This window comes from Amborella trichopoda, chromosome 1, assembly GCF_054954075.1.
Source record: "Amborella trichopoda isolate Santa Cruz 75 chromosome 1, AtrichopodaSantaCruz75HAP2 v2.0, whole genome shotgun sequence".
In the NCBI taxonomy this organism is placed as follows: Eukaryota; Viridiplantae; Streptophyta; class Magnoliopsida; order Amborellales; family Amborellaceae; genus Amborella; species Amborella trichopoda.
The window spans coordinates 14,935,327-14,943,323 of NC_142336.1; positions in this window are offsets into that span (position 1 = coordinate 14,935,327).

Genomic DNA, 7,997 nt, shown 5'->3' on the forward strand with positions numbered 1-7,997 from the left:
TGATGGATTGCTAGTGTATGTGTTATGTGATATCTTGCATTGTATCTGCTCTACCATTAAAAGCATCATCCTATAATTGTGACATAATTGTGATGCATGACTCCTGTTTTATGAACATGGTCTAGAAACTTGATCTGTGTTGTGAGATAATATTCATAGGCAGGGAAGCATAATATTGCGATCTACTTACTAGGCGTTTTAGCTCATTCCTTTGCTTCCACCCTTGTAGATTATCTGCTGCAGGTCGAAGACGGGCGGGCGGTGATCGTGATTGGTGGATTGAAGGCCCGTGCTCGACTAGAAGATCTCCTTGTTTTTGTAGATGTCAGCTAGACGTCGGCCGTACAGTCTTGCTAATGAAGCCTTGTAATTTTGTTAATAGGATTTTGGTGCCTTGGATGAACTGTAATATTCTGGATATTGTTTATGACCCTGGACACTGTATATGGATATGAAATGGTTCTAATTTATTCAGTTTTCAGTGCTTGGTGGATATATTTATTTTATTTCTTGTGGCTTTCTTTGATTCCGTACTTTTAAAACGTGTTGATGCCACTCCCACCTAAGTGATGTACGAGACCTCTGTGATCGCGATCCCACGCTCTGTCGCCCTCCGGTGTGGGACGGTAGGGGTCAAGGGACGGGGTCATGACAGTTATGGTATCAAAGCATCCAGGATAGGATTCTTGGCCTAGAGAGTCTTAGAAGTGTTCTTAGAGTGGTTTTTGGATAGGCTAGTAGCTAGTGTCTGAGTGTTCCTATTTTGGGTCGAGATGAAGAGGACCCGTGCCAACATTTCTGAGCATTGAATCTGCACCTCTTGATTTTACCTTAGTGTGTGCACAACTTCTTGAGGAACTCTTTAGTGTTTAGCTCAGAGTTAAGTACTGAGGGGTTCTGTTGGGAAGTAGAGCCTGACCCACGAATTTGATTCTTTTGGGTGTTCAGGAATTTGACACTCCTAGGCATAAGTTAATTATGTGTGCGACTGATTGGGGATCCTATAGAGATCCTTTAGTGTGATAATTGTGTGGAAGTTTTCTTGAGGGGTATGACTTGCCCCATTAGTGAAGAGTTGATACATGCCATCTGGTTGATGATAAGTATTGTATGATACGGCCTGTGTGGCCAATTCTGTGATGAATGGTATGTGATGTATGGAACATGGTATGAAGGTAGCAAGTGCTACACAGTTTCTTGAGCATGCTTTGATCATACTGCATGACCCTAGTTGATATTGTGATTGTGATAGTTAGGTGCATGCTTTGAGCTTATTGCAGGGCATGACTTTGTGATGATGGTAAGGTGCTTACTTTGAGAGTATTGTAGGCCTGACCTTGTGATAGTTACGTGCCTACTTTGAGCGCATTGCAGGGCATGACTTTGTGATGACAGTGAGGTGCCTACTTTGAGCAGATTGTAGGGTTTGACCTTGTGATAGTTAGGTGCCTGCTTTGAGCATATTGCAGGGCCAGACTTTGTGATGACGGTAAAATGCCTACTTTGAGCGTATTGTAGGACCTGACCTTGTGATAGTTAGGTGCCTACTTTGAGCGTGTTGCAGGGCCTGACTTTGTGATGATGGTAAGGTGCCTACTTTGAGCATATTGTAGGGCCTGACCTTGTGATAGTTAGGTGCTTGCTTTGAGAGAATTGCAGGGCCTAACCTTGTGATAGTTAGGTACATGCTTTGAGCGTATTGCAAGGCCTGACTTTGTGATGATGGTAAGGTACCTACTTTGAGCGTATTATAAGGTCTGACCTTGTTTAGGTGCCTGCTTTGAGCATATTGCAGGGCCTGGCTTTGTGATTAGTGAGGTGCCTACTTTGAGCATATTATAGGCCCTAACCTTGTGATAGTTCGGTGCCTTCTTTGAGCGTATTATAGGACCTAATATTGTGATTGTACCATGGAACTTACTTTGAGAGTATTGTAGGGCCCGACTTTGTGATTCTGTGGTGCATGCTTTGAGCATATTGCATGACCATGATTAATACTGATAGGGTGCCTACTTTGAGCGTATTATAGGACCTGACTATTGTGATTTATATTGATGGAAAGCCTGCTCTAAGCTGGTAGCAGGACCTGACATTATGATTGATTGTAGTGAGGCGCTTACTTTGAGTATATTGCAAGGCCTAGTGTCGTGACTCTGTGCTTCTGTGGTGCGCGCCTTGAGTGCATCGCACGATTGATATTGGTACGGTACCGCTTTGTGATTATTGTCAAACCTAATTAGAGATTGATACCAATAGTCAGCTGGCAGTGACTGAACTGGTTGAGATTGATTAGAGTTGAATGGCTTGATTTGATTTTTGTGTGTCAATTTGTTAATGTTAGCTGGTTGGGTTAATAGGTTGTCTGAAATGCTAAGGTATCTGAATGGTTAGTGCATGACAGTGTGTGTGAAATGTGAAGCATAGACTATGAGATGCTGAAGATAAGACTATAGACAGTTGGATGAGACAGTATTGGAGATGTGGGTGCCCTCCCTCGATTGTAGGATTTCATATGTATGATTTTAGGGATAAAATCCTTTTAAGGGGGGGATGATGTAAGGACCCCAATTTTCTGCACTTAAACACTCACGGCAGTAGAAGAGAAGGAAGCACAAGCCCGGCGCTAAGGAAGAAGGCCATCACCGAGTGTGAAAATTGGCCTAGCGCCAGCTACATGAATTTAAGGTAGCGCCATGCGTGACATGGACTATTGTCGGATGTGAAGAAAGAGATTGACCAGTGCCAGCTGTGAAGAGAGAGATTGACCAACGCCAGCGATGTAGAGAGAGAAAGATTCAATGTCGTTTGTGTAGAGAGAGAGTGTGTTATCGTCATGTGTGTAGCGCTGACTGTGTAACGTCGTGCGTGCTTGCCGAGGGGGAAAACCTTTTTATGTTGTGCCTACACGAGTGCCACTTGTTTGCCGTGTGAGCCACTTATATGCCATTCCATGCATGAGCATGAGTATCACATGACACTTGCATGAGCATGAGCACCACATGACACTTACATGAGCATGACCACCACATGGCACTTGCATGCCATTTAGCCCTTGCATGAATGACACTTGTCACTTGCATGTTACCTTCCCTTTATGCTTATAAGTACACCCCCCCCCCCCCCCATCCCTCTCAATGGTTTTATACCTTCTTTCTCTCCCCCACATTTTTTCCCTTTTATACCCTTCGAATTCCAACCCCCTTGAGCCACATTTTTTCCCTTTTATACCCTTAGAATTCCAACCCCCTTGAGCCTTGTGGGAGCAGCTTGGAGAAGTGGCTGTGTGAAGGATTTGTGATCACCATTGGAGCACAAAGTTAGTAGATTATGCTATTATGTGTCCGTAGTATGAAGCATTTTTCTTAGGCATAAAAGTATGAGATTTATTCATGAATTTAAGCATGAATGAAGTATTGAATTAAACATGAGTTAGGTTGAGTATGTATAGAAATTGTCTGAATAAATAGGATCGTATCCATGTTTTGTGTTCTGTTTTCCAGAAAGAGGGTCTTATTTGTGAGATATGCTATGCACTATTGTAACTTATGTTGAGCCTGGAAATTTGTGGGTTAATACTCTTGTGAGTCTAGTTTAAACTAGAATTGGTTTCATGTGGTTATCTTGTGTAGTTTAGATGTTATGCTTTGATCTTTGAAGTATGTTATGGCTTGACTGTGGAATTCTAGGGAGAATTTAGGTTCTTGTGACTCTTCGTTGGCCTATCAAATGATCTCAAAATTACCTAACATTACCACCATTAGAAATATCTCTAAGTCTACTTTGAGTTTTATGTTTATGTCCAGTTGATATTCTTGATAGTTTGGAAGATGTGTTTCATTTTGTGCTTATATGTCACTGTTAGCATACTGTGATAATTTTCAGGAATATTGTTTCTGTTGCACTACGACTTTGCCTAACTATTGAAGTCCAAAAAACACAAAATCACATCCATTTAAAAGCTACTGAGTCTATTGTGATTTTGGTGTTTTAACCCATTTCTGATTCTGTATGATTATGAAGTTGTGATCCAAAATGTGGAGGCATGTCAATGTTAGCAGATTCACTAAAATGCACTATGGTTGCCTCTATTGCTATGAGTTTTAAATGACTAAATAGAGTCTTACTGCTCCCAAGCTTATGCCATTTGAAAGACCTATATGTTGGCTTAACGTTGAATTCAGAAATTATCTTGAAATTTCCTCTAGATTGGAAGTTATGGTCCAAATTGTGAGGATCTGTCACTATTAGCAGATATTAACAGAGTTCAGATTTGATATCTGTTGCCATGGGATTTGATTGACCAAATGCAGTCTAATTGCTCCCAAACTACTTCCATTAGATAGATATATGTGTTGGCTACATATTGTATGTTGAAATCATTTTGAGACGCCCTCTAGATTGAGATTTATTCCTTTGAAAGAGGGACATGTCACTGTAGTAGAATGCAGGATTCCAGCACCAATGTTTATGTTGTGCATAAGTGTTGATTGACCAAATGCTATCAATTGACATCATACCACCTTTGGATGAGAGATAGTTATGTTTGCTTCAATTGTCATGTTGTGACTAAGTTGGGATTCCTGATGCATCAGGGGCTATGTATATCTTTCTATGACACCGTGAATGCTCTGAATCAGAGAATGCTTATGAGATGAGATATGCTACAATATGATATGAAGCACTACGCTCTAAGTAGTGAGTTACTATCATACTAAGGTATGTGATACTATGATACGTAATATTGCGATATGTGATTGAATGGCATGCTTTGAGCGTATTGCATGACCATACTTTGATATATGACTATACTGTGATATACGACCATATTGAGATATTGGCGTGCTTTGAGCGTATTGCACGACATGGTGATATCTTTGGAGATATGGGATTTCACGGCATTCTTTGAGCATATTGCATTGATTGGAATATGTGACTTGTGAGTGTACATGAGGTGATATGTACTAAGATTGTGATACTATGACTATTATGTGATTACTTGGCATGCTTTGAGCGTATTGCATGGTCATGACTGACACCAGTGAGGTGCGAAAGAGGTGATATGTGACTTCCTGTCAATGCTTTGTGCAAATTGCATCGTCCGAGATAGGTAGTCGCCTGAGATATGTAATCGACTTGAGATATGAGATTGACCTAAGATATATGATTACCTGAGTTAAGTGACTGATCTGAAAGATGTGTTTGGCCTGATGCATAGGGCTAGAGAGTGAGTTAATGTCTGTTGTTTTTGTTATGCTCTCTTATATGTGTTGATCTATTGAGATTGATGGATTGTTAGTGTATGTGTAATCTAATATCTTTTGTTGTGCCTGCTCTTTTGTGTTGATCTGTTGAGATTGACGGATTGTTAGTGTATGTGTAATCTAATATCTTGTGTTGTGCCTGATCTACCATGTTAAGCATCATCCTATAATTGTGATATAATTGTGATGCATGACTCCTATTTTATGAGCATGGCCTATAACCTTGATCTGTGTTGTGAGATAATATTCATAGGCACGGAAGCATAATACTATGGTCTACTTACTGGGCTTTTTAGTTTATTCATTTGTTTCCACCCTTATAGATTGTCTGTTGCAAGTCGAAGACGAGCAGGCGATAATCGTGATTGGTGGATTGAAGGCCTGCGCTCGACTAGAAGATCTCCTTTTTTTTGTAGGTGTCAGTTAGCCGTTGGTCGTACAGTCTTGTTTGTGAAGCCTTGTAATGTTAATAGGCTCTTGGTGCCTTGGATGATTGCAATATTTTGGATATTATTTATGACCTTGGAGACTGTATATGGATATGAAATGGTTCTAATTTATTTAGTTTTCAGTGCTTGATGGAATATATTTATTTTATTTCTCGTGGTTTTCTTTGATTTTGTACTTTTAAAACGTGTTGATGCCACTCCCACCTGAGTGACGTACGCAACCTCTGTGATCGCGATCCCACGCTCTGTCACCCTTCAGTATGGGACGATAGGGGTCAAGGGGTGGGATCCTGACATCTCACCCGCCCAACAATGCCTGCCCTCCAACAGTTACTTCTTCAAACCTTTGCCTTAGAGAGAGAGGAGAAATGAGGGAAGAGTGAGTGGCGTGGGTGAGGGAAGAGGATTAAGTACTCTTATGTTTGGGGTGGTGGTCCAAGTGTCACCAAAAAACTTAAAATCTGGACAAGTGGCACTCACAGCAGCATCCATTCAATAAGTGGAACCTTCAACACATGCACGCCAGTGACACAGCCAGCACTGCAGACACGGCGAAACACAGCTAACACTGCACACCAATTCCTCCTTCTTACTGCCAGGTGTGAAATTTCTTCTTTCCATACACTCACGACATAGCCTCTCCATTTGACAGATGGCATTGGCCTTTGCTCTCCGCACAGTTGGCGAAAGAACACCACAGCCGGGGGAAGAACACTACACAGCCTGCGGAAGAACACTACACATGCATCGTTCTTCTATCCCTCCTCCCTCCTTATCTCGCCATGCACTCTAACTGGCCGGGAAAAAATTTTGGGTCGTCACAAGACCGGTGGGGAAGTTTGCCTGGGAGTTATGTCCTTTCCGGGCTGGGAGTTGGCCTCATGGTGTGGAGAAGAAGCAGGGGGCTTGGAGGCCTCCAGGCGATCCATCTTTTCGAGGATGAACTGCATCATCACCTCGAACCTATTCATCCGCTCTTCTTAGGAGTTGTTCGGCTCGTTGATCACCCTGACGCTGATCGTTTCTTCTGGAGGGTTAGAGTCAGGTGGAGTAGTGGACTACTGCTGTTGGCGAGTCATACGCAGCAAGCCAGTCTGTATGGGCTCGGCATGCCCAGACTGGACTCGAGCCTTGTACATTGACCGTGTGAGGATTGGTTCTTGACAGTCTTGGGATCGTGATTTCTTGGCAACTTGGTCCTTTGCTGTGACGATGACCATCGAGCAATCTTGGACATCTCGCTCAGGTTCAGGAATCCAAAGAGGGAAGAAGGGATTGTGTGCCAATAGGTCATCAAGAGTGGTAACCTCAATTGCCTTAGGAGCCTCTCTATTCAAGAGCTGGAGGTCTCTCTTCTGCTTAATCCTGAGACTGCAACAGATTTCAGTCCAGAATCGAGCCACGACTTGGACTGCCCCATCTTTCTTGAGCACGCAAGGGCTATGTCCATCAACTGGAGCAGAGAATGAGGCCCCATGATAAAAGGCATTCTGGGTTGTTGTCTTGGAGACTGAAGGCCTCTATCTGTCGTCAGGCCTTTGCCTCGAATTCCTTTGTGATGTCCCGGTGCATGACTTACTTTAGGTGGATGACTCAAGATGATACTCTTAGGGAAAACCTTTGAGTACCAGGTCTCGAGGTGCTTTCCTGATGAAGGAAGGGCAGCAAAATAAGGATTTGGCTCGTGACTCTGCCTGAGTCGAGAGCGGGGAGGAACCTGCAAAGTCGATGCATGTGCACCTTTAAAGTTAGCTATCCGAGTGACTTGGGGCTCAACCCCAGCTCGGTCAGCCGGCTCAACCTTAGGAGGCCGAGACCCATGAGCTCGTGTTTGTGAGGGACCGAGTGGGAGCTCATTTCTCACAGGGTGGAGCTGTGTGTGCTGAGAGGGAGGATGATGTAGCCGACCCTCGTGTGCTCGAGCTGGTGCAGCATTGGCATTGCCCCAAGCTATGGGATGCAAATGCATGGCGCACACAGGGTTTGGCCCGAGAAGGCCTAGCCTTGGATGCGAGCTCAAGGCAGCATGAAAGTTGCCCCGATGTGTGGCTCAAGTGGTTAGACCACAAGCCATCTGGTGTGTGCGAGAGGTGGAGGTTGCAGGATCTCCACCTCTGTGTGTTGAGCCTCTAAGCATAGAGGTTCGAGGTGGTGAAGGAGTATGGGGAGTGGCCTTACGGTGACCCTCAGGAGTAATGACAACTTGCTTGCCTTTTGTGAAAGCGGATAGGGCAGCCTTTTAGCGTAGCTCAGTAATATGACCAGCAAGGGAATTGCTAGTGGCAGG